General features: G+C 38.6%; 1 protein-coding gene across 2 annotated transcripts in view; it reads right to left on the bottom strand.

Annotated features, from left to right (window-relative positions):
* The window catches only part of FAM110B (family with sequence similarity 110 member B), a 152,856-nt gene that overhangs the window by 84,095 nt on the left and 41,823 nt on the right, over nt 1-26,938 (bottom strand). The window lies entirely within an intron of this gene.

The raw sequence follows: 26,938 nt of genomic DNA, 5'->3' as shown, positions 1-26,938 counted from the left end.
AAGTTATTAAAAAGTCCTATTATAACAAAATATTTACCAAATAAAAATATAGCTGAATATTAGGTAAGTTATAAATCAATGTGTACAAGTAGAGCATGAAGGTTCCAAAATGCTCCCAAATCGAAAACTCTTTGAGCACCAACATGATGCTCAATTGATATACTTACTGAAATATTTCAGATTTCGGGTTTTTAGATTAGGGATGCTCAAGCAATATGTTCTCAGAAAATATTACAAAATCTGAAAAAATCTGAAATTCAAAACACTTCTTGTTTCAAGCATTTCAAATAATGGATGTATGAGGACTCCAGTTTTGTTAAAGTCTCTGTATGTATAAACATATGCTGTAGTATCTCTTTGAGTATACACACAGGAAAGGTCTGAGGCAAATGCTACAGCATCAATAGTTTTTATCTCTGCATGGCAGAGATAGTAAACCTGTCTGAATTGTTTAATTTTTCTACCATGTCATTACTAACACTGAATATAAATTGTTAATAAAAACTTGGTATTTTTTTCTCACTTCCACCCAAGGAAAAGGTAAAAACTGGAGGGGGTAAATTTTTCATGAGTGGCTCCTCTAAAGTCTCGGTCTTAAAGAGATTCTTGTGCTTCGTGCTGTGGTCATCGGATCTGGCCTACTGCCCGTCTACATGGTGCAGCTCAGCCTTGTTAACCAGCTAGTAAGTAGCAGTCTCAGCAAACAGGATTTTGATGTGCTAACCATTCCCAACCATCAGTCAAACCATTAGGCTGGGCCCCAAAAGTTCAGCTCAGAATTGTCAGCCAATTTGCTGGTTATTATTAGACATTAGGGAAAGCCTCTGTTGGCGCTGGTACAAGTCCTCATTGCTAAGGAAGGCCTAGATATTTTATTCCTTAGTTATTTGGACAATTCTCTCATTTTATGTAAGGATATTCTTATATACTTGGGAGATATGGCCAGATTCAAATGTCTGGAAAGCAGCCAGTAAGTTTAAGTGATGGGGAAAATGGAAAATAATTTCTTTGGATATAAAGTTAGAAACATTAGCATGATTCAAGATTGACATGAAGCTTGGCAAGTTTCTGAAATTTTATGGATTGTTACCACTACAGTGGGAATCAAGTTTAAAATGAGGTAAAGCAAAGCAATCATATTTCAGTGTGTCTGCCTCTCCTGGCTATATTCTTACTTCCACAGTTCAAAATATCTGTGAATCATAGCTCAGTATCATTAACAGATAATGGTTCAATGGGTTTGTCAGAAAGATATTTCCATTTATATGTGCGTATTTTAAAGGTAGTTTTATTATATCTAGGGACCAATTTTTTAACTTCCACAATAGAAATTAATGTGCAAATGGAGTCTGTTTAACAGAAATCTGCCTTGAAGCAAACTGAGCTCTATTCCATCTATACTATTAAGAGTGTAATTATCTGTAAAGCTAAGACTTTTCTTCTATTGAAAATAATCACCCCAATCTCTTTTTAGAAATGTTACGCTGTTCATAAACAGTGATGATTTCTCTGTATCTAGATTCCCTATATTTCTCCTGTTCCCAATTTACATACAATAATATATGCAGAGATGCTTTTCCATGGTCTTCTTTTATAGCAAAGAAATGATTTTTCATTATATAATTTTGCTAAAGGCAGCCGCAATAACAATGGGACCTTTTTCATTTCAGAAGTGTCAGTCTGCTGCAGCATTTACCACTGGGTGATTTCAACAGAAAAAAAAGTATCGTGTCCTTCAAGAATGAGGAAAAGATATTTAAGAGAAAGAATCCTTTAAAAATATGAACATCAGAATAGTTTCTAAATAAAGAAGAAAATCTGTGTCACTTATTTAAGGTTCTTTCTCTTTCTTGGGTTAACAATTTATGCTTTATGGACCCAATAAAGAGAAGTTATTCCTCCAAACATTGCTGAAAGAGTTTGTAAATCCCGGGTGATGTCTGAAAGCTGCTTTTGCAGATGTGGGTTCTCTCTATGTAGGCCACCTTTTCTAAGCACAGTATCAGTGACCTGGGAGAAGGAGCACATGGGAAAGATAAGTTTCACTGCTATAATACTTTTATCATGTGTATGCTATTAGCTCTGAAACAGGAAGTGGTGTGAAGGACATTAATTCACCTTCAGGAAACTTTCTTGGGTCTCTCTTGTACTTTATTTTCAAAGTCAGATTACAAGCTAATTTAAATTTCAAGTATTTGATTACATTCCTCTTGAATGACTGCTCATGATCTGTACCAAGTCTGTGCTCCCCTTCAGGAGAAGCTATTTTAATTCCACTGCAGGCAGGCCTTCTAATGAAGAGGAGAGTTTAAATTCCTCTTACAGGGGATAGCATATGATGAATGTTTTTTATCATAAAGTCTGAGTCAAGCCTACACAACTGGTTTGCATAGTCAATTATATAGAAGGCTTTTAAAGTAATGCCACAGAAATATTCTGTAATAGGAATAAATGGCACAAAGTATTTGACAGATGAGCAGAAAACCCTTCCAGGGCTCTAGAGAGCAGCAACAGGAACTGTCCACCTGATGGCTTGATGGCATTTTCAATGTTTTACAGACTAAAGAAGCTTTTATAATTTTAACCATCTTCTCCCAAAGGGTAAGCATGATCTTCACATTTATTTCTATAGTCGTTGAATAAAAACAATTTGAACATGTGATATAAATCAATGCCAGGCTTTAGAAAGATGGTAGCTGGTGTTCTGTTATACTGAGAACATTATGCTGTGTGTTGGGGGAAGGGGTGCTCTCAATTAATTTTATTTGCCCTCAAATAAATAATTTTATTTGCCCTCAATGGGTGCAGCTCATCCACACAGAACAGAGTGGATCCTGGCTTCTCCGGGTAAAGAAAGCAGAAAATCACACAGGCCTTGCTCTTCCATCAGTCGTGGGTGGTCTCACTGATGAGGACTAACACTTGAGCTCTCATCCTTGAGAGGCCCTACGTGACAGAGCCAGGGCCCTGAACTGGTGGGCAAGGGTTTCCTTTCTCAAATCCCAGCTTGGGATAGGTTGAGAGAGCGGGACAGAGAAGAAAGATCTTTTTTGATTTTGTAACTGTCTCTTTCCTTAAAATTTCCTCATTTTCAGAAATGAAATTTATAGAGAATTTCTTCCCTGTCATTTTACTTTTTGCAAAATAATTTCCCTTTTCCCAAAATATACTGTATGCTATGTGCTGCTGGGGAAGACGTTAGGGAGGAAAAAAAATACTCCATTGGCAACCAAGAAAAAGCAATACGAAAGCACTATTACTTAAAGTATTGGTTGGTCTAATTGGTCTCGGTTGTGTGAGATTAATCGGAATTTCAGTTAATCTATCTTCCTTTCTGATTTATTAGTTTTGGGCCACTCTGTAGTCTGTGCTCACTCATGCCTTCACACATATTTCCTTTCAGCATTATTCCCTGACCTAAATTGCAGTGAAATGAAATGTACTGCACCAAATTTTTCATATCTGAACAAACTGAAGTCATCCAACTGCATAACACATTCCACCTACAAAATTCAATGTCAGAATCATGCATTAGTGATGCTTCACATTTTGTGGAAATGTGAGCCATGGTGAGGAATCTAGATGGGCATATTGTCTGTGTTCCTACTGATAAGAAAGTATCCTCCTCCCCCAGAAAGACAGCTCAATTGTTCCATAAAGACACTGTAATCCCAACACTTCAGTGTTAATAAGAACAAACATATCAATAAAAGAAACAGACTATAAATACATCCACATATATATTACACAATCAATTTTTAACAAAGGCACTCAGATAATACAATGAAAAATTTAAAGTATTTTCAAAAAATGATCATGAAGGAATTGGATATACATTTAAAAAATTAGTAAATGCTGACCCTTACCTCACACCAAAAATATCAATCTGAGGTAGATCACAGATCTAAAAGTTAAAAATTAAAACTATAGAGCCTCTAGAACAAACAGGAGACTATTTTTGCAAACTTAAAGTAGGTACAAATTTGGTAGAGCTGCAAAAACATCAACTGTTTTGAAAGAATTTATAAATTGCTCTTTAACAAAAATGAAAATGTCTGCTCATCAAATAACACTGAAGAAAATAAAAAGGAAAAAACTAGATGAAAGAAAATATATCCAATACATAAACTTGAAAAATGACTTAGCCAGAAAAAAAAATAACTCCTACAAATCAGTAACAAAAGAACAGCAATCAAACTTAAAAAGGGGGCAAAAGACTTGAACAGACATTTCACAAACACAAATGATCTGTAAGCATATGAAAAAGTACTCAGTATCAGTAGCTATCAGGGAAATGCAAATTAAAAACATAATGAGATACAATTCCGTAGCCACCCGAATAACTAAAAAGAAAAAGACAATACTAAATGTTGGCAATGAGGTGAAACAATTGGAACTCCCACACACTGCTAATGGGAAAGCTTCTTTGACAGTTTCTTATAAAGTTACCCAAACCCTTATGCTATGACCCAGCAGTTCCAATCATGGGCATGACCCAAGGTCTATAAAAACACCTGTCCACAAAAAGACTTATTCAGCGATATTTACAGCAACTTCATTCAAAGTGCACAACTGGAAACAATTCAAATATCCATTCACAGAAGGATAGATAAACAAATACTGGTATAGCCAGAAAATGGATATTATTCATCAATAAAAGGCAGCAATCCTACTGGAGATTAATGTCAAAGACATCCTACTAAATGAAAGGAACCAGTGCAAAGAGCACTTACTGTAGGATTCCATTTACTTTAATACAACTAACTCACGATTATAGAATCAGAACAATGATTTCTTCTGGAGGTGGAAAGGGGAAACTGATAAGTGGCAAGAGAGAATTTGCTGGGATGATGAAAATATTCTATATGTTTATTAGGGTGATTACCTGAGTATATATAGTTGTCAGAATTTATCAAACTGTACACTTAAGATCAGTAAATTTTACCTCAAAAAACCCTATTGTACAAAACATTACAAATACGGTATTACTATAAAGTTTTAAAAAAGGTTTTATTACTGATTTGATCATCCTAATAAAATTATTTTTATTTTAAATTCCACTGAAACTTTCAACCTCTTATTCAACCATGTAGCATATCATGTATATCTAAAGAAAAAAATGACTCAAGCTCTCATGCATTTATGATGGTTATAGTTTATGTATTCCAATGTCATATTGTGCCTTGATATTGAGATTATTTTAAAAGGACTTGAGAATAATTCTTCCTATTCATACATAGGCCTTATTTTAAAGTTAATCCCTGTTAACATTGACTTGACATCTTTCTTTATGTTTTCAACTAATATTTTTGCCTCTTCAGCTTTTATCTTACCAATTTTTCTTTTATTTGTCCCACGTTTGTAATAAAGCCATTTTCAGGAGGAAATTAATATATATTTTATATGACTGTAGTATTCACAATTGTCTTTTTTTTTTTTTTTCCTTTTCATCTCTGATATCATTCTCATTCTTAAACTCACAGCTAAGCATTTTGAGGTCAAAGAAGTCTTTAAAAACAGTCTTGGGTTTGACTATCTGTTCTGTTCCTTCCTCACTATATGACTTTAAGTTAAATAATTTCATTAAGATCCAGCTACTTCTTAAATAATAACAGCTGTCACTATAGCAATTTCATAGCTTCAAAAGGAGAGAAGGTGAAAGCAATCACCCTGCAACTATAAGGATGTGTACTGTCTGTAGAGAATGTAAAAAACAGTAATAAAGCCACGTGCAGACAATTCTAAAACATGTCAATGACAAAATATCCCCTCCCCATGGCCCCACAGGGCAAAATGGTCTCAGTGACACTAATAGGACAAGTCAAAGCAATGCAGGTTGGAGGCCACCCCTGTGGAGTGCAGGAGGAAGCAAAGTAACACAAGCACCAGGTGAGTCATTTAGCGACAGCCCAGGAACAGCTAACCTTTACTGAGCACCTTCCATGTGCCTGGCCCCATGCCAAAAGGCATTAATCATTTAATCCTTGCAACATTCCATGAAGCAGATACTACCGTCACCATTTTACAGTTGAGCAAACTGATGGAGAGATAACTAACCTCCTCAGGACTACCAACCGGTAAGAGGTGGAACTGGAGCATGCTGGCAGCGGACCCCAAGAGGTACATTTGAACCACGAAGCCAAATCACTATTTCTGAACTGCATGGCCTTCCTAGGGGCTTAAGATGGTGACAGAGAAAAGGGTGGAGGCTGAGAAAAGGGGAATTCTTGATTTAAAAAAGTCTGTTTGAGAGAATTTGGATCCTTAAGGTTGGTTCACGGCAGTATAAAAAACAAGAAAAACTGAAAGTCATATTCTTTAGGAAAATGAACTATAGCCAAATTTCCCAATGGCTAGGAAATACAGAAGGGCAGCCATACCAAAAACATTGTACTCAGCTGCCTAAATGTGCCCTGTGTTTGTGCACACATGTGTGAGCAGGTCCATGTCTGACAATTCTCAGGCACTCCATCAACAAGCCCAGCACTTTTGTATCTGTGCCCACAGTGTGTGCTCGAGGGGACCCAGCCAGGTCACCCTGGAGAGCTCGTCTGTCCAGTGCTCTCACCAAGGAGGGCAGTGACCAAGTGCAGGATCAGCAAAGGGAAGCAGAGCCCTCCAGACAGCCCATGACCAGGGAGCCCAGCTGAGTGTCTTGTCATGGCAGTGGACTCACCCCTCGGCCATGGTGTAAATAAACCAAGCGGTAATTACACTCTGCAGCACTTAATGCCATTCCTGTGTTGCCCTCATTTACCAGCTCTAGACAGAAAGAAAGGCAGATCATTTCCACTAAAAACACAGGGCCTCCTCATTTTCGGCCTTGCATCCCACCTGAGTCACCAAAGCGCAAGAAGTGACAGAGAGAACATGCATGCGGGGTTCCAGACCCTGTGACTACATCCTGCTGTTACAGCAGGGGTGGGATGGAAAACGCTGGGAAAGGGGACCCACCATTACCACACTGGAACACACATCAACAACCAACCGCCTACAAAAAACTGAGTATCAGTTCAAATAAACTATGCATTGTATGACAATTTAACCTACCAGAAAGAAACGCTGAAATTTTCACAGAAATGCACGCACATGAACCTGAACAAACTAAGTTTTCATGCGATTTCAGTCAAAGAAACTCCAACCTTCATGTTTGGCCATAAACACGTCATCTTGGGTAATTTATAAGGGAGCACTTAGCAGATACATGAATTATGCCTTCATGAAGATTTTAGTTTTAAATGTTATCAGGCTATATGAAAATGCAATCTAATACTTAGTTTTATATAAAATGTCAGTGCTCTCTCGTAGTCTGACTTTATTATACAATTACATTACACTTCTTAAGTTAGATTTTAACAATCTGCAGAAATTGAAACGGCATTAGAAAGCCAAATATTTAAATTATACTTATTTTAAACCATCTTCTAGATGGACTCATGCTGACAAAGCCAAAAATATCAATTATTCCAAAATTATTTAGTGACTGAAAATTTTTAGTTTTTAAAAAAGTTATATATACTAAACTAGGGATTAGTGAACTTTTTCATAAAGAACCCAATAGTAAATACTTTATGCCTTGCAGGACAGTCTCTCATGACCTCTCAACTCCACCACTGTAGTGAAACCAGCCGTAGTCAACACATAAACAAATGATCATGGCTGTCTGCCAATAAAACTTTATTTACACAACAGACAGAGGGTTGGATCTGGCACACAGGCAATAGTTTGCCAACCCCTGATCTAGGCTAGACTAAAAGATCCTGTGGAATCCCATCTCTAATAAATACTGGAAGCTGAAACTTCAGGGCATAAATATGAAACCCTTTGTCTCCAACTGTACAACTTTTGATGCAGTCAATGTTTCTCTCCAGTTTCTGCAAATTGTTAATTTTTATCATGAAACATGAGATTTTAGGGTGTTTATCCTTTCTTACACAGAGCATATTAACAGGTGTCAATGCGGATCACAGCTAGAAGTAGAGTGGGTCCCATGTGTGACTCCAGATGGCTAAAGAAAGTGTTCTACTTATAAGAGGATGCTTCATTTGACCAGGATTGGCTCTCAACAAGGCCAGTGTACCTTAGAAGAAAAAAGTCACTTCTGTCACGTAAGAGCTCAATTGATTCACTGAACTTCAAAAGAGCACTGAAAATGCCATGCTTTGAAAAACATACAAAACAGTAAGAGGAGCAGAGAAAAGCTTGCTGTATTTTTCTCAAATGACTCAAAATACTTTGTTTCCACAGGTTTAAGGAAAATCAATTAAAATATAATCTGTAGATCAGGAATGGTATCTACTTAAATACCAAAAAGGTATAAATAGAAAAGACAGAAAAAGATGTATCAAGGTATAAGAAGAGTAGACCTTTTCAAACCTATTCCAACGCAGTCTGCTAAAACCAGATCCTCAACACTGCACATCTGCTGGTCAGATCTGAGCAAATGCCCATGGCAGGTCAAGTAGAGAGCTATTCTGGACTTTTAGCACTGAAAATCAGAGTGTACACAGTGAAACCACGCTGCTCTCTGACCCCGCTGCTAACTCGCCATGGTGACAAGGTCAGCTCTGCTGGCTGCCCTGGGCTAATGTCCTCATTACAGTAGATAAACTACTGAAAATCCAAACTCTCAAAGGTTGCTGCTGCAGTCCTTTTTGGAACAAGCAAGGGTAAGAGTAATTATTTCAGTTACCAAAGATGTTATATCATGATCTGTATGGATCTTTAAAAAATGGTACCACTGTAGAGAATTACTTATCATTTGAAGCAATTCACTAATTAAACAGCTTTCTCTAATATCAGGTGGAAAAAAAAAAGCAGGAAAATAGGACTTGAGAAAGTGCTATGAAATAACTGTTAATTTTTAAGATACATGAGTAAAGATGTAACTAGCCTAAAAAAGAAATTTATTAATTACAGGGATTACTTACATAAAAAATAGATCTACAGGGAGGCCGAGGCTGGTGGACGACAAGGTCAGGAGATCGACAGCATCCTGGCTAACACAGTGAAACCCCATCTCTCCTAAAAATACAAAAAATTAGCTGGGCATGGTGGCGGGCACCTGTAGTCCCAGCTACTCGGGAGGGTGAGGCAGAAGAATGGCATGAACCCGGGAGGCAGAGCTTGCAGTGAGCCAAGATTGCACCACTGCACTCCAGCCGGGGCAACAGAGCAAGACTCTGTCTTGGGGGAAAGAAAAAAAAAAAAAAGTAGATCTACCGGTAGAGGTCTTTTGCTTTAGAGTGACATAGTTCTCCCCATTCCTGCCATCAACTCTTACAAGCCTCTAGCTGCAAACATACTGGCCCCAGTGCACTCAGCAAAGGTAGATTCCCAAGGGCTCCCGAGACTATGCTCTCACCTACTCTCAAAGGCTCTGTTCTTGCAGTCTCCATCTTCTGTCTATCCTCACTGACAGTCTACCTTCCTAATTCTGTGTATCTATTTGTTTAAACAGTTATAACTGAAGAAATACAGCAAATTATACCCAGCTAGCCATGGGTCTTTCATAAATTCCATTTTGAAAAACCACACTGATTCTTTGCTAATGAAGTTGAGGACTAGGGAGAAGTATAGAAACACTCTGCTTGATTTTGTTCATCTGGGATTGGAAGGAGATGTTCGATGTATATATCTATTTGCCTTCTGGAAGGAGGCTACCATGGGTGTTCACTGTTTCTAGCTGGTGCTAGAATCTTCCCATCAGGAGATGTCATATCTTGTGGTTTCATATCCATCTTCCCACCTCCACTCTCCTCAGATCTAATTATTAAATTAAATTTAGCCTATAGCTGCCTCCTTATGCATTTTAAGTTTGGCCTAAAGGTTTTTCAGTTCATAGTAAACTGTAACCTAATTGGATGTGTAAATAGACTGTCATCTACTCTTGTGTCAATCACTGAGTTTTGGCCAATCAAAGGCATGTACAAACCAAGTTCAAATAAGGCAAACACTGAGCTGTAACTAATCTGGTTGTTTCTGCACCTTACTTCAGTTTTCTGTACACCACTTTCTTTTTTCTGTCCATAAATCTTCCACCACGTGGTAGCACTGGAGTTCTGAACCTGTGCTGGTTCAGGGGCTTCCCAATTTGAGAATCATTCATTTCTCAAGTAACCTACGTTCAATTTAGTTTGTCTAAGATTTTTCTTCTCCATTAAATATGTAAGTAATACAGTATACCAAACACAAACAGAAAAATTTTTTAAGTCAGCTGAAGTTCTAGAAGGGAACAGAAAAACATTTTAAGTTGAACCAAATATTGAACAAAAGTTAATAATGAAACATTAAAATCATGGAGATAAAATAATTGAAAATATTTTACTGGAGCACCAAAACTCTGGTCTAAAACATTTTTCTTGCCTATCTATATTGACTGCCTTAGGGACCTCATGGCTTTAGATACCATAAATATGCTAATGACTTCCTCATTCACATCTCTAGGTATTGGTGTATTCAATGGCCAACTCCACGTCTCCATTGCATGTCATCAGCATCTCAAACTGAGTTCCTGATCTCTCCTAAACCTGTCCCCACCACACTCTTCTCTGTCAGTTAATGGCAGCATCTTTCTTCCTGCTGTGTTGGCCAGAAACTCAGGAGTCAGCATTTCTGTTCCTCTTTCTATCACACCACACAGTCAAGTTGTCATTAAATCTCATACTTTCTGTTATCAGTCTTTCCAGAACCTGACCATTCCTCACCACCTGACAGTCAACCCCTGGCCCAAGCCACCATCCCTTGCAATCTATGTCTGTAGCTGTCTAACTGGTCTCTTGTAGACTCTCTCAAACACGGCATCTCACTTCTGCAAGGCCAGCAAGACTCTCTACTGCAGTCAGCTGGTAAGAGTTTTATATACTGCAACCTAATCACAGCAGTAAGAGCCCATCACCCTCACCACACTCTATCAGGCTTATAATCAACCATTGCAAGGACCATCTTAGAACTCTGCCTACCACACTTTCTAAAATCGCTACCGTATCCCACCCCTGCAATATACAATATACATCTATCTCCATCCCTGCTTTGTGTTCCTCTGTAGTACTTTTTACCATCTGAATGACAAATACGTTATATATTTATTTATTCTCTGCTTCCTTTCACTCAAATATAAGCCTCACAAGGATAGAACATTTTTTGTTTCTTGCTATATTCCCAGTCTGCAGAACAGTGCCCGGTTCAATAAATATTTATTGAATATTTATTGATGAATAAGTTATCAATAAATAATTATTGAATTAGTCTACTATTTACTACGTAGGTTTACTTTTAAAACATCAGGATCTCAACATCTCTATACTGCTTTCTATGATCTGTTTCTACTGTCATTGCATTGCATCAGAACTTTGTTGAGTCACAAAGGATGGAATTAAATGTTATCCCTTCCCATGGTAACAAAGCTATATAGTTCTATTTTCATTTCAAGTTCCACTTCAAACATGGAAAATTTCAGTCAACTATGTGGTGAGAACTCCACATTGAATATTTGTAAAGCCAGCATTTTATACTTACATGAAACAGATGTGTTCCCTATTCAGTGCCCAGCCTCACAGATGATTCCTATGTTTTGTTTTTTTATTTCAAAAATTCTTCAGTCAAACAGTGGAAGGAAAAGGAAGTAAAAGCCAAACTCCCTTTGAATACTGACTCTAGGAAAATTAGAGTATGTGATTAGGTTAATGATCAAACAGAGAGAAGTAAGGTATTCAGAAGCAATGAACATCCTATCATCAGAATAATAAATGTTATAGATCCATTATCCACCTCATTTAAATGAATGTTGCTTTTTGAAAGAGGTAGGGGAGAGGACATGGTCAAACGCCATAAATGTGAAATACAACTCCATGTAAAATACACATTTATATCCATTCCAACCCATGTGCCTCAGGTTAACAACTTATGTTAGGTGATTTTTAAAAGCCACAAATTGATATACACTTAATACTAATATGCATCTATCCCCATTCCTGCTTTATCTTCCTCCATAGTACTTTTTACCATTTGAAATGCCAAATGTTATATATTTGCAAGTCCCATACACAAAGTGATGATTTACCTGAACAATGCACCCTGAAAGTCACGAGCATATGGTCTCTCCGGAAAGTAAACATAGGCTACCCAGGCGCTCACAAGTCCTAACAAGCAGCCTGATTTTGTCTTATAGCTTGCTTACACTTCCTCAGTCTTTTTAATTTTCCCGGTACTACCACCATTGATAGTAGCAATTCAAGGAACACAATACATTTCTAAATCTCCCTTACCACTGATAAATGATCATTCATTTCTGAATTCCTGGCTGGCTTTTGCTTCTGGCTTCTCCCCTCTTACCATTCACACAGCTTCAAGGTTAATCTGCCCAAAACAGTGATTTTGACAAGTCACTCCTCTAGTCTTGAACTCAGGGCAGCTCCCTGTGGCCGAGCTTGTCAAGTTCTTAACCTAGGTTAAGCCCTTAACAAGGGTCAGAGTTTGGTTTCTACGTTCATTGCAAACCTGCACACCTGACTACAGTCCTCATCTGGGTACCACTGGCCCAGGAGTGATTGGCTGAAAGAATACAGTTCAATGAACGGAAATCATAAGCATCAAACCCTCAGCCCTACTGACTGTAAATTAAGAACATCTCTGTACGCCAAGGACAGAGCACTGCTTTCCTTTCCCATAGAAACACAGTAAGGTTAAACAAGAAGAGAGTTCTTAGATCACGGTCTTCAGCATCTCAAAGTAGAAGCAGTATAAATGCTGGGGTAAATTTGGCAGCATTTCCCAAGCATCTTAACTGACCTTTCCATGGAGGCAGAATTCAAAGAGGGGCTAGGACTTCCCTACCCCCTGGTGTATGCCCTGTGTGTAATCCCTTGGCTAGTAAATACCATGGATTTGACTCCCATGATTGGCAGGTGTGTGCCACAGTGACCTCAAGATAGAGAGATTATCTGGATGGGCGTAGCCTAATTTCATGAGCCCTTTAAAAGAGCTTCCTTTGGCTGGTCACAGAAAAGAATCCAAAGAGATTTGAAGTCTGACAGGAATCTGATGAGGGATCCTGCTGTTGGCTGCAATGTTCCTGAGAAGGCCCACAGCAAACAAATGCAAGTGGCTTCTAGGAGCTTCTAGAAACTTCAGTCCTCGTCCTGCAGCCAGGAAACAGAGACTTCAGCCCTGCTGACAACCTGAATGAGCGCTCGGGAGCAAATTCTTCCCCATGGCCTTACTTGAGAGGGCCAGGTAGCCAACTCCTTGCATCGGAGACCCTGTCAGAGAACCCTGCTGAGCCATGGCAGACTTGGAGCCACCGAGCTAGGAAATGGGTGCTGTCTGTGGAAATTTGTTATGCAGCAAGAAAAAACTGGTATGCTTTCCTCTAAGCCTAGCCTCTGTTTGTTCACGCAAAACATAACATCCTAAAAGTATCTCACAGCACTATCACCTAAACTCACAGGTGTGAACATGGAACCAACGTGTTAAAAAAAGTGTAAGAAGTTGCTGAGGAATATTCTATCCTCCCCACAAGACCATGACATCTGGGAACAAACAGAATATACAAATCCTTAATGACAATGACTATTTTAAAGACCACCATGCATATGCCATTTTTCTCAAAAATGGTAAATTGAAACCAGCCCTTCCATGGTATTTTATTAATGTTAACATCAATGACAGGAATATCAACAATATAATTTATTTATATTTCTATGAGGTATATTAGGAAAAGTGTTCATCTTTTATTCATCAAAATACTAATTATCTACTGTATACAGGATCCTTTGTAAATGCTTACTGACTAATTCCAAGGAATGCTAATAAAAATATGCCATCAGTACCATCAGTAGATTATTACAAGAAAAAGTACATATTAGAGGATGTTTTTCCCATTGCTTTACTTAAGAGTGAGCATTAACTTACTAAAATATAAATATTCTGAAATAAAATATACAAATATTCTGCATCTGATTTTGCTTTCATAAGCCATCACACTGTTACTTCAATTTATAGACACTTGTTCTGTGTCTACTCCATGCTAGGCACTAACAAAACAGGTAAGTCAGCCCTTGTTCTGCAGATATTCACAGGCTATTAAGAAAGACAGAGACAGTCTGTTAGGAATTGAAACGAGCAATTTCAATCAGTACAATATTAGTGGTATGTGTAGTCTTTAAGATTCAGTGTAGCCAGGGAGTTATATATGTGTAGTGTGACAGTGGCGAGGGGTCGATTAAAGTGTCTATCCTGGGTCAATCCATCTGCTGTGCATCCATCCATCCATCCATCCATCCATCCATCCATCCATCCATCCAAGACTGTTACAAGCTAATGAGAAACATCTGACCTAATTAGGGCAGTTCTGGCATTTGCTGTGTGCCTAAGGACTGTGAGCAACTACATTAAAAAAAAAAAAAAAAAAAAAGACTAGCTTTTCAAGAAATATTTCTATCCATTGTAACCTGCTTAAATATGAAAGATAGTTGACAGAATTTATGTTATGATTAGGCATTCACATCTCTAATACAACAGTTTGAACACCACAAAATTTCATCCATCCATGCAAAGGGAACACTATTTTATGCATTAACTTCTAAAATCCCCCAAATCGAAAGTTATATTAAAACTAAGCTCACTCCCCAGAAACATAATATATGAGAGTTCAGGACTGAAATCAAACACACTCAAACTTTCATTCCTGACCCAGCAATCTAAAATGACAATAAATGTATTCTTGAGATGGCAGAGTAATTAAAAAAGAAATTAATCAACACTATAGTTTAAGAAAACACACACACACACACAGTATCTATCCTACCAGTCCTGCTGAAAGGAAATGAAAATCTCAATTGGTATTACTCTACAATGATTTTTCTTAAGTGAGAGACTTCCCCACGATAATCCAATTCTTATTTGGCATTTATTTTTAAAAGAGTGAGCTATGACTATTCACACAAGCTGTTTTCAAATTCTACCACTGAAAATCATTCCTAAAAAAAAATTTCTGAAACTCAGTGATCAGATGTTTAACAGCTGCTGTGTGCTCAAGAAAGTCAGGAATGCAAAACAGAGTGCTTGGAAATAACAGGCACATAATGGATGCATTGACTGCATGCAGTGAGAAGGACAACATGTGGCCCAAGCCCTTAAGTAGGTTAGATCTTGGCTGTAGAGATGCAGCTAATAAACATGTGAACATTTTAAAATTAAAAATTCATAATATAAAACAATAACAAAACACCCCCGAGAATTATCTACTTAGAAATGATTAAGATGGTAAATTTTGTATCATGTTTTTCACCACAACTAAAAAGGAAAGGAGGGTAGGGGGAAGGTAGGGGCAGATGATCAAGCTAGGAAGACACCAATGCCTTGGAGGAGGGGAGGCAGAAGAGACAGGAGGCTTGGGGCCTGAGGAAACCCCAATAATGGGAAACTCCCCCACAGAGGCAAGGGTGTCAGGTATCAGCAGGTAAGGAATTCCAAGAAGTATAATGGGGAGACCAATATTAATATTCCTTTATAAAATAAAAAAAAAACAGGACCACCAAAATAGCCCCAGCAAATCTGCACTAAAAGTACCTTCAATGCTATTTTTTATCCTCAAAATATGAACACATAATTTTCCTGAAAAATGCAGACACTTCTGAAAGAGGCTAAGTTAGAGAAAAACCACTACAAACTGCTGTTTGCCAAACAATTCACTGATGACTTACTTCTGTAATAACGAGCTACGCTTAAGCACCCTAGAGCTTCAAGCTGGGTTTAAGGATGACTAAGAAGTATTTAGAATCAACACTGAATTTCCTCAGTACATACATAACCTTCAGATGTAAATCATTAAGCTTTTATGCTAATAACTGTTCTGGAGAAGTTGAAAGAGGGTTAAGATGAAGACGCTAAAGTTTAAATTAAATCCTACTTTGACATTAAATTTTTTTTTTCAAAATTCTCAAACTGGTCTCCAAGCACACTAACGCCTACATAAGGAAGCTATTTTTTAAAGCCCTAAGATATCAATATTCATTATGCACACTGAATAGCCCAGAAAAAGCTCTCAAGTTTTACAAGAGATCAGTCATTTACCAAAACAAGTATAAACTGTACAGATAGAATTCCTCTATTACTATTCCTATTTAATAGGAAATTGCCTCTTCAGATATTTACTAAGGACCATACTTGATTTATGTAAGTCAGAGAGAGAGAAAGGAAAAAGGAAGATTAACTACAATTTCATGAGGTACAGAGTGCCTCTGGTCAGTTGCTGGAACTATAGCCCAGATGTAGTTCAGGGATGCCATTGAGGTAATGGGTGGAGACTATGATGGTTCCTTCTACTCTGGAACTTCCAGAGGAAACAAAAATGGTAGCTTCCAGGCATAGTTCACATATCTCTATAGTTTATGAATGCATCCACTAGACCCAAACCTTACTACAAACATCCTCCCCCAACACAGACCTCAGAGCAAAGGCTTCAGGTACTTAATATTCGCTTCTTCTCTGCAGACAGGCTGAGACTCCTGGGCCAAGGCATAATAATTATTTAACTATTCGAAATCCTGCAGAATGCTCATGCTACTGCTTCCAAAAAAGCAGAATATCTCATTCTTAGTAAAGAGTCTTCACTGTTTTCACAGGAAAGCAGTGTACTCAGTTTGCATTTTCTACCTAATCAAATTCTCTCCTGGAATATTATTTTCAATATCATTTGGAAGTGTTCCCTATCATCACCAATATTTTCTCTTCATAACTCTTCCATCCAACTTTCTTTGCTTTGAAAATGTGTTAACATTATGGCTGTCAACATCAGCTCTAGAAATCTGCCATTATATAAAATAGGATCCTCAGCCCAATACATAAAACCTTAAGACTCTGTGTCCTACAGTACAAATTCTCTCCAACATTCATAAAACAACCAAACATTGCACATACAACTGCACTATAGTCACTACAGTAAGGTGTGACCCCTCTGCCATCACATAGAATGGCAAGGTCTAGTGTAAGACTGGAGATGCAGTAATTAAAAGTGGCCATTTTGGTGGCCTGACTTGGCATCAATGACTCTTCTTACAAAATAAGTGAGAGCAGGGGCAGATGATACAAGTTGAAAATTAAGAAATGCTGCTTTGCCTATGGTAAGAGGGATACATTGATTTTCTTCTTAGATTCCTGCCTTAAGGGAGTTCCAAAGGTTGTCCCAGCAAGGAAGAAAGTATATACCTATGTACATATAACTAAGGCTTTCTGGTTATCTCCAGTTTGCTAATGGGTGGCTATGTTGTACTTAATGAGGATTCTTGGTATACACAGTACTGTAGACTAGAAAGAACACAATACATGGAATCATGAGTCTCCAGTTACATTTGATAGTTAACTCCTGGGCCCCCCACAACCGCTCTGTGCCTTAGTTTTTTCATCTGTGAAATGGGTACTCTTCAGAACGACAAAGACTATGTGCAAAGGATTTCTGAGAATCCTGGAGTCCTAGAAGACTGAATTACTAACACTTTTAAAGTCCACAGTTGTATATTAAAATATACAGTAAAGGTTGGTTTTGACAATTGCATAAAATATAAAAATTCAATTACAGCTAATTAGAGCTAATATGATAATGCTAACTTGGCCACCATGCTTAATGATTATCATATTTTATGTTACAGAAATGATTCTTAACAAAAAGATCACAGCAGAAAAAAAAATCACCTAATCAGCAAGGTGATGGTATTAGAACGTGGGGCCTTTGGGAGATTATTAGGTCACAAAGGCTGCACCCTCATGAATGGGATCAGTGCTTTTGATCAGGATCTTACAAAAGAGCCCCGGAGAGCTGCCTTGTCCCTTCCGCCTGTGAACCTCCATAGAAGGCACCATCTATGGGGAAGGAGCCCTCACAGAACACTAACTCTGCTGAGGCCTTGATCTTAGACTCCAAAAGCATAAGCAATCAATTTCTGTTGTTTACATATTACTTAGCCTAAGGTATTGTATTATAGCAACCTGAGCAAACTAAGACATTCTCCGAATGCCCGCCTTCTGGTATTAGGATCTTAATATAATTTCTTTGTTTTTCATTAGATGAAAATCCTCCTTGGTCTGTGGTCGATAGTGCAGTGGTTTTCACAGACGGCTGATAACTTCTGAATTTTAACCAATAGATAAAACTTTAATTGCTATAATCAACTACCAAACATGTCTGTCAGATGAAACTTGGGTGGCTAACTGGCCCCAAGGTCACAATATAAAATAAAAATAAATACAATATAAAAGAAGTCCAAGTCATTAAAATACATCACATATAGTAAAGCTGTTCACAGAAACAGACCTATGCCTCATGAGTACACAGAGTGTGCATGCAGTCAGATCAGAAAACAGTTCATTCATTTCACTGGGTGCCAGGCCCTGGGGATAGAGCAGTCAGGAAACAGACGGATCTTCCCACCCTCAAGATGCTTAAATCCTCATCCTACTATCAATACTCAACTTTCTAACTGAAGAGTGACACAGTAGCAAGAGAGAGTGTGGTTATGTGTCACTTTGCCGACACCCTGCTACAGCCCTGATGACTGCTGATGCATGCAGCACTGCTGTGAGCAGTTAAGGGAATAGAATTCAAGTGTGCTGTGAACTCCACATCATGCTCTGTGCTAGCCCTCTTCCCTTAATAAAGGTGACAATAACCATCGTAATTGCAGAAGCCTACACCACACCAACTTAAGACTGTTAGCTTACAATTAATTCCACTTCACTAATTTTTAAAATAATGCTTTAACAGACTATTAAGCATTGACTTTTACCTAATTAAAGCTGCTTGGAAAGAGAGCTTTTTATTTTAGCCAGTTAACTCATTATTTCCTAAAACTAAGTAGTATAAATGCTACATAACCCATGTACTATTGAATATCTTTAACTGATAAAACAGTTTGAGGGCTCTGTTTCACTTCATCCATAAAGTATTCTGCCCGTCTCATAAAAATTTCCAAGTGTTGCCTGATTTTTAACCACAACCGGTACTTCATTAAAGAGCATCCATGAATCCCTGAAGTCTGATGTGTGAGTGAGTTTTGTTGTTTCAAGCTAAATGACAGCTGAAATATTTCCATTTGGTTTTTATTTTCTGATTCTATTGTGTCAGTGTCTAATTTGCAAAGTTACAAAGCTGATGATTTTGTTAAGTGTAACATCCACAGTCTGGCTACTAAGGTCCATCTAAATTAGAAATGAGTACAGGTACTTACTTTGACTGTTCAGCTGCCACCCTAACAGCTTCTTTACTTATCTGGTAGGCTGCTTTTACATGGATATTTTAATATACAGACATGTTCTATATAATATTTTTTATTTTTTCATTCATACATTTTTAACTGAAAGGTAGCTTTGATGCACTGAGGTAAGCCTATAAAGCATGAACTATGACCAGAGGTATATTCGTTTTCTGTTATGTTCCTGAAAGTTATCTAAACAAGGCTGGCAGGCAGCTTTTAAAGGGCTGCACAGACAGTTGCATAGGCTGTACACTGCACCATGTCAGGGGCATCATGATCATGGTAGTCTATGTAAGTGGCACCCCTATGATTGCATATTATTCACTTGTATCAGTATATGCAGTGCCTCTGAGAACACATGTATCTAGGTATGAACTCATGCTGCTCTAGAAAGTAATTCACAAGTAGCACAGATGAGGTGCTTTCTTCAAGCCCGCCAAAACATATCTAAGCCCAGAAAAATAGTATTCATATTCATTGGTTCAAATATCTCCCATAAAAGAGGAAATGTGTATTCACACAGTCAAGCCAAATGTAAAGAAATAAGGGAGATTTGCATTACATTTTTTGAAGACAGTATAGTATAGCAGTCAAGAGAAGGGAATTCTAGAATCAGTCTGATTGGATGCAAGTACCTGCTTCACTACTTATTAGCTTGTATGACCCTGATCAAATTATTTCATCTCTCTATGCCTCAGTCTCCTCATCTATAAAATGGCATAATAACAGAATCTACCTCAGAGCTGTTATGAGGATTAAATGAGGTAATACATGTAAAATAGCTAAAACAGTGCCTGGCAATAGCAAACTCTGTAAGTGTTTAGATTTCGTTTTGGTTATATATTGCTTTAGATTTTGTAAAAAAATCAAAGCTGAAAGAGGTCAGGGGTTTAAAAATTAGTGATATATTCCAGATTGAAAATGAAGGCTCTTGATTGACAGGGAAGTTTTCAGGAGACCAATCTGTTTTACAACTCAAGTTTCTGACAAAGTTAAAATCCCTGACTTGAAGTAATCATTAGGTCTGAAAAGCAAACTCGCATGCACTGAGTGTTTCCACTAGGCCGTCCTCACAGGGCACCGGGCTGGTGCATCGCAGCCTTCGGTGCCTCAGCTGACATTTACTGGCCACCTCTCCTCACGGGTAGGGACACACCTAGGGGACAAATGACTCCAGTTTACCTAATCAGCTGCCAATAAAACTTCAAATCCTACAAGGGAATAACTGCCCAAAGGCTTGTACGGCCCGCCCTGGTGAGGTGTTTGCTGCTTTCATTCATGTTCTTTAAATATCAGCTAATCCCTGGTGCATTGCACTCCCACCTTGAAAAATTATCTCATTCACTGCAGTGCAAACAGGCCCTGTTCCTGGTGCTGTCAGAGAGAGAAGGAAGTGTTACAAAGATGAAAGCACCATGCAAAGTTTCCCAGGCTAGAGGCAGCCAGGACTATTCCCACAGTGTGAAGTGGGACCGCTAGAAACCAGAAAAATGCCTGGCATGTTAACTTGCAGATGCTTTTTATCTATTTCAATTCTTATGCAAGCATCCCAGGAGATTTGATAACCAGTTCTGATGTGGATTACAGTTTTAGATAGTAGAAAACACAACATACACAAGAAACATATTTTTGAAGAGAATTAAATATATGCAACATTCAAGCCTCACTCACACCTACATCTAGCAATTCTAGAAAAGCGCAGTCCTACTCATAAAATGCTGGCACATGATGGTGCACACATTATCTAACTGTACCAAAATGTCCCACAGTACCTCCTGCAACCAATCACTTAACTAGTTCTCTTGGAAGAAATAAGATGGGGAGACCCCACTGGGAAAAACTGAAGTTTGTATCACAAAAAAAAATCCAGGTAAATTAGAGGTCTGATTAAACTAGGAATAGATACATTGTATAAAAGAATCTCTGCAAAAGCAGCCAAAAGACAAATGGGTCCCCTAATTTCATCTCTGCATGATGCTGACATTGTACTTACAACTCTCATCACCGCTGGGTTGCGCCAGAAAATCAGGAAGAGGAGCCCAAACCCTGTAACTCAACAGCTTAATAAAAATGCGTATGTTCCATTTTTAAATTAATCAACATCTGTGATTTTAGAATTTCTTCATCACAAATGCAATTAGTACCATACACTGGATCACATGTGTGGAATCTAAAAAGATGAAATAGGAGATTTCGGTCCAATAACAGTACTTGTTCTAAATTTTTGCCTGATTATAATAGTCACATTAAAAATTCTATGCCTTATGAAAACAGAGAAATCAAAATCTATTTTATTCAGCCTTTACATGGTAAACAGGAGGAAACAGGTTTGGAGAGTTTACGCACTTTACCCAAGGCTATATCCCACTAAGAACTGAAGCTAGACCCCTGCTTATTTTATCTGAGAAAAATCAGAGTGCAAGGAAATAATTTCAATTCCTAGCACTGCTTCCTGACTGACAGCAGAAGTCAGCTGTCTGTCACCCATCTGGTAGTTAAGTGATTATTGAGTCCTACAGCTGAAATTCAGAGAACAGAAATACATGCACTAGTCTTAAGTAAGTCCTTACTTAGCAGATGGTTAACACCAGTAAGTGTTGATGACCCCCATTCTTCCTCCACCAATCAGTGCAATGCAAGGCATCAATGTCACAAGTTGGTGACAGCTGATTACCACTGTAGTGAGTGAATTTTACCATGCAGGGTAGTGCACTTACCTTCTCTACCTGGCAACAAGAGCCCCCATGTGTTATGATTTCCACTGACTGTGGCTCACTCCACACAGGCAGTAGATACAGAATACCCACAAATCAAATTGTTGGGGATGGGGGAGACAGAATCAGCAAAGAACATTTGCTGACATATTGGCTAAAATATCACCATCAATTAATTAATGAGGACCACTGATGGTACATAGTCATGATTGGATGTTTCAGATGTGGACAGAAAGGTAACATAGGAGAAGAGTGGGAACTATCATCACATTTTAGATTGAAACAGTGGTCCTATTTCTTGCTGGAATGAACACTCCGATGAATGTTCACTCCCTTCACCTGGCTATGTTAGTGAGGTGGGCATGGGCAATTAAGATTTTCCCATTTTCCGCTGAGCATGGAGGCTCATGCCTGTAATCCCAGCATTTTGGGAGGCTGAGGTTGGGGGATCATCTGAGGTCAGGAGTTCGAGACCAGCCTGGCCAACATGGTGAAACCCCATCTTTACTGAAAATACACAAATTAGCCAAGTATGCTGGCGTGTGCCTGTAATCCCAGCTACTCGGGAGGCTGAGGCAGGAGAATCGCTTGAACCTGGAGGCGGAGGTTGCAGTGAGCCAAGATCGTGCCACTGCACTCCAGTCTGGGCAATAAGAATGAAACTCTGTCTCAAAAAAAAAAAAAAAAAAGGGTTTTCCCATTTCTAACCTCTGCTTTTAAAAAAGTATACATTTGTCACATTTGTCACTACCATTTATTTTAGCTATAAACTGTGATATACCAACTTAAGGATAGTAGAGAAGGAAGAAATATCCTAAGTGGACATTTTCAGTCTCAATAAAAACTGAATTTTTTTTTAAAAGCTGATCCTGTATTGCTGTAATTCACTTTCCACTTACCTTAATGTAAGTCTCCAGATTTCAAATCAAAATACAATTTTAAGGTTCCTAATATAATTATCAGCAAAAAAGGTGAGGCAGTGTTTTTAAAATTATATGGAAACAGGCACTATTTCCTAAGATGTGAATGCATCTGTTCTGGGTGTAAGCATTCTGTTCTGGGTGGGCTAATGGCCACTGCTGCCTGTGTTAGGGTTTTCTCTTCCTCCAGCTCTAATCTAGGCAGAGCGGCCCTGGAGTGCCTGGTCTCTATGTGGGTCTGTGATGCTGACAAGATGACTGTGCAGGAGCCACAAGTCAACGGCTGGGAGAGCAGCCGCTGTGCGCATATGGCACATGCTCACTGGGCTACACACACCAGTTTCTCTTCGTGAGCATATTTCAGGTATTGGTAATGTTAGAGGAAAGCGAACTGCTTCTGCGTTCAATAAATAAACTATCACAGAATGCCGATGAATCCACTTTGGGGACAGAATTATTTGTGCCCAAATAACAAGTAGGGAAAGTTAAATATTTTGCAGGGGGCAAAAAAAGGGTTCACTCAAAAAGAGCTGAGGTGGGTACAGTATGTCGAAGAAGCACTGACCAATTCCAGTGCTTCAGGAGGCAGAGATGGGAGGATCGCTTGAGGTCAGGAGTTCGAGGCCAGCCTGGGCAACACAGTGAGAGACTGCCACTACAAACAAAAATTTAATTTTTTAAAAAAATTTAAAAATGTAAACGATGTAAACATTTAATTTAAAAAAAAATTTAAGTATTCAAAATTTAAAAATTAGAGACCACACCGTCTCCACAGGCATGGTGGCATATGCCTGTAGTCCCAGCTACTTGGGAAGCTGAGGTGGGATTGTTTGCAACCAGGAGTTCAAGGTTACTTCTGTGAGCTCTGATCACATCACTGCACTCCAGCCTGAGCAAGAGACTGAGACCCTGTCTCTAATATGTGTGTATATGTGTGTCTGTGTGCATGTTTAAATATATATAAGAACTGACCTTCAGAGGGGGAGGCTAACCTCACTCTATGTGACTCAAACCACCACTATCAGGGGGCAGATCTGAAATTTGGTTCTGAAATTCCTGCTGTACTTCCTACTGTCCCATAGACAGGAGCGGCTCCTAACACAGCCTACTCAACAGATATAACTTCTTAAATGACTATTTTTTAAATTGTGAGAAGAGTACTAGTGAGTGAAATTTCAACACCATATAAATTCAGTGGGATCCCACATGTATAAGACTTTTTCTACATGGATGGTGAGAAGTTCAAAAGCAAAGAGTAAGAAAATGGAGCTGGAGACAAAGGCCTTCTTGGCCCCTAGAACAGGCCTGTGGTACTCCAGGGTGGACTCGCCTGCCTCGGCCAACCAGCAAGGAGCCAAACAGGGACTTTGCAGGAAACAGGGACTTTGTAGGAAACCAAACAAGGACTTTAATTTGACCTTTTCCAGTCAAATTAAGGCTGATGTAAGAGAGCTCCCTACATTTTTAGCATAACCCAAACATAGGAGGTTCTGAGAATGACAATGACTCTGGGCTCAGTAGGGCCAGCAAGGAGGGGCCCTGTGAGTGCCAGCCCAGGCTGGGCCCCCGGCAACCTGGCCCCAGGGAAATGCCCTCATAGCCTCTACCTCGGGCTGATATGCTCTCCTCAGCTCCTTCAGGGAATTCTGTCAAAAACACAAATCTTGCTGGCTCCGTCAAATGCTAAATTTAAAGAAATATGGGATCAGATAACAACTCTGGTGGGTTAACTATGTGCTTCTCAATCAAGAGCCACGTCTTTCCGGTACCGCACAGCGAGTGCCCAGAATACATTTCTTAAGGGAACCAATGAATGAGCAAACACAAACACACAGCTGTTTAGGAAATTCCTGAATGCCAAGCTCTTCTCTGGGTCCCGGATAAAGTGGATCTGAAGGGTGGGTAGAGAGACCCGATCAATTTTAACATAATTTGAGGTACTTGTTATTTTTCAGAGATTTTTTTTTTTTTTTATGAGACAGAGTCTCGCTCACTCTGTCACCCAGGCTGGAGTGCAGTGACGCAATTTTGGCTCACAGCAACCTCTGCCTCCCAGGTTCAAATGATTCTCCTGCGTCAGCCTCCAAAGCAGCTGGGATTACAGGCCTATGCCCCTACACCCGGCTAACTTTTACATTTTTAGTAGAGATGGGGTTTCACCATGTTGCCCAGGCTGGTCTCGAGTTCCTGACCTCAAGTGATCCACTTGCCTTGGCCTCCCAACGTGCTGGGATTAAAAGTAATTTTCACAGATATTTTAATTACATGAAGAATAGCTATACTAAGAGTATCTTTGTTGCATTCTTACAACTATTTATATGAAGGCAATTGTGAAATGATCTCTGTTTTCTCCTCTGAAAATCAAGGAGTTAAAATTAAATATGCGACATCTCTGTCTTCAACACTCCAGGATTCCATATGCAAAATACAACACAGCTCTGAGCCAAGAGAACAGTCATCATTAATGGTCCCAGGGCTGATAATGAGTGATGGCAGCTCTGTAACCTAATCTAGAGTAAGCAGTACCTGATACTTAATTTTTAAGTGAAAAGAGGCTACCATTCATTTCTATGTTATCAGCAATCACTCAGGGAGAGGACCACAAGCTTTCTCAATAGGTGCAAGTATCCTAAAAAGAGACTGCCTAATCCTTCCCTTGGTGTGTAACTGATGTGAGGGTCTACAGGAATACAAGTATCCCAGTCGTACCTTTTGAAGATTAAAGAAACAAAAATTGGGTGAGCTACTAAAGCAGGACAATCTAGAATTCATTTGGTACAATACATCTTGCATTTCAAACCCAGACAGTCCCTGCTTGTGTCACACATTGGTGATGCCTATCTGTTCAGCTGACAGACTCCAAACAAAGAAAAGTAGCCTCAGAGATGAAGCGTTAACTGCAGTGGGGGAAGGAGAAAGCGAAAATCAAGATAGTCAGGTATGAGGGCCCCAGACAACAAAGAGAAAGAGAGAAAAGTAACGGCTGTTTTCCAATTCTAATTAAGTTAGGAAACAAGTCAGAAAACATTGCCAAAGACAGTACTCACTGAAAAGGGATGCCACTAAGAAAACTAAACAGATTGTGAACAATACTTTTTGTGAAAAAAGAATTTCATCATCATGACTGATGTATGTAACCTAAATTAGAAAACTTTTTTTTTTTTTTTTTTTAAAGAGACAGAGTCTTACTTTGTCGCTCAGGCTAGAATGCAGTGGCACTATCAGTTCACCGTAGCCTCCAATTCCTGGGCTCAAGCAATCCTCCTGCCTAAGCTTACTGGATAGCTAGGGTTATAGGCGTGCACCACACACTAGGATAATTTTTATTTATTTTTTTTTTTGTGGAGACTGAGTTTCACTATGTTGCCAGGCTGGTCTCAAACTCCTGGCCTCAAGCAATCCTCCCAGTTTGGCCTCCTAAAGTGTTGGGATTATAGGCATGAGTCACCATTTTAAGCTCCAAATTGGAGAATATTTTAACTAAAAAAAACCAAAAAACAAACAAACAAAAAACTTCCTTTTAGAGAGAAGTCAAGTAAAAATTATATATTAATATGTAAAAACCTCAAGTCACTAAAAGTACTGTTTTTAAAAAGATAATCCTATGTAACAGTAAGAATGCATTTACTATAGATAGTAGGTTGCAGGTTGATCAGCTTATAGACTATGTAAAAAAAAAAATTAACATACTTGTACCTTAATGGCATTAACACATGAAAGGTCTATCAATACTTTGCTGTTTTCAAACAATCTGAAAAACTAGAACACACCATCCGATGTTTTTTCCCTTTACTCAAACAGCGAAACAAGCTAAAAAATAATAAATATGATTGGATAACAATAAGGGAAACTCATTCCAGGAAAATCTAAGTTTGTATTACCAAATTTCAGAGAACTAGTATACTCTTGTACTTGGAAAAGAAAAACTCAAATTCTTAGGGTTTGAAGAGACTGAAGAACTGTATACTATTACATATTAAAATACACTCACGCTTAAGGGGGTTGCTCTTCAATGGTACTCAAGTCAGATCAATACCTAAAGCAAGTAAGGAAG

The sequence above is a fragment of the Papio anubis genome, chromosome 8, assembly GCF_008728515.1.
Source record: "Papio anubis isolate 15944 chromosome 8, Panubis1.0, whole genome shotgun sequence".
Lineage (NCBI taxonomy): Eukaryota > Metazoa > Chordata > Mammalia > Primates > Cercopithecidae > Papio > Papio anubis.
This window is presented reverse-complemented; position numbering and strand designations above follow the sequence as displayed.